This window comes from Apis mellifera, linkage group LG4, assembly GCF_003254395.2.
Source record: "Apis mellifera strain DH4 linkage group LG4, Amel_HAv3.1, whole genome shotgun sequence".
Lineage (NCBI taxonomy): Eukaryota > Metazoa > Arthropoda > Insecta > Hymenoptera > Apidae > Apis > Apis mellifera.
In genome coordinates, this window is record NC_037641.1 from 4,439,878 (window position 1) to 4,440,670 (window position 793).

The following is a 793-nucleotide window of genomic DNA, read 5'->3' on the forward strand; positions in this document are numbered from 1 at the left end:
GAAAAAAGACCAAGTCCAAAAACTCTATATGTAACCTCTTCTCTTAATCACCATGAACGATCGAACAACTATTCTACTCGATGCAAGAGATGTCTACACCTTTACAAAAATGGAGGAAAAACCTTTACAAATGCAACTTGGAGGATCATCTCCATCGAAGAAAAAGAATCAAGTCCAAAAACTCTATAACCTCCTCTCTTAATCACTATGAACGATCAAACAACTATTCTATCAATGAAGAAAGGATGTCTACACCTTTACAAAAATGACAATTGACATTTTCAAAATGTTAATACGCAACTTGGAGGATCGTCTCGAGAAAGGATCAATCAACGATTGAATATAATTAATATCGTATCGATCTCGACACTCGGCGGAGAAGATTTTTCACCGCGTCTTCGATCGATCGATCGATCCATCGCCGCTGCGAATCCAACGATCGATAGACACCGGTGCGTTTCGCCCTGCTGTTAATATATGGATCGGGCGCGTACGTGTATCTGCGCAGAAGGAGGCGAAGCGTGCGCGAGGGGGGCCCGGTTTTCGAGCGGAATGCAGTTATTATTCAACGTTGGCGCGACACGCTCGCCTGGCCGCGCGCGCTTACCCGCCATGCTGAAGCCTGGGCTTACAGTCATTAATATGCGGTTAGAGGTATGCAAAAGAATTGTACCGTGGCTGGCTGCCGATCGCTGATCCGGAAAAAAAATACCGATATGGTGAACGGGAGCGCTTACCTCCTCCTCCTCCTCCTCCTTGTATCACGGTTTTCCGCCTTGCTGCTCCTCGTCCT

General features: G+C 46.3%; 1 non-coding gene across 1 annotated transcript; it reads right to left on the reverse strand.

The window, feature by feature from the left end:
• Nucleotides 1-379: 379 nt before the first annotated feature.
• On the reverse strand, nucleotides 380-463 carry Mir6063 (microRNA 6063). Its single transcript, NR_127337.1, has one exon. It is a non-coding gene; the product is annotated as a microRNA 6063 (primary transcript).
• Between the last annotated feature and the right edge of the window lie 330 nt (nucleotides 464-793).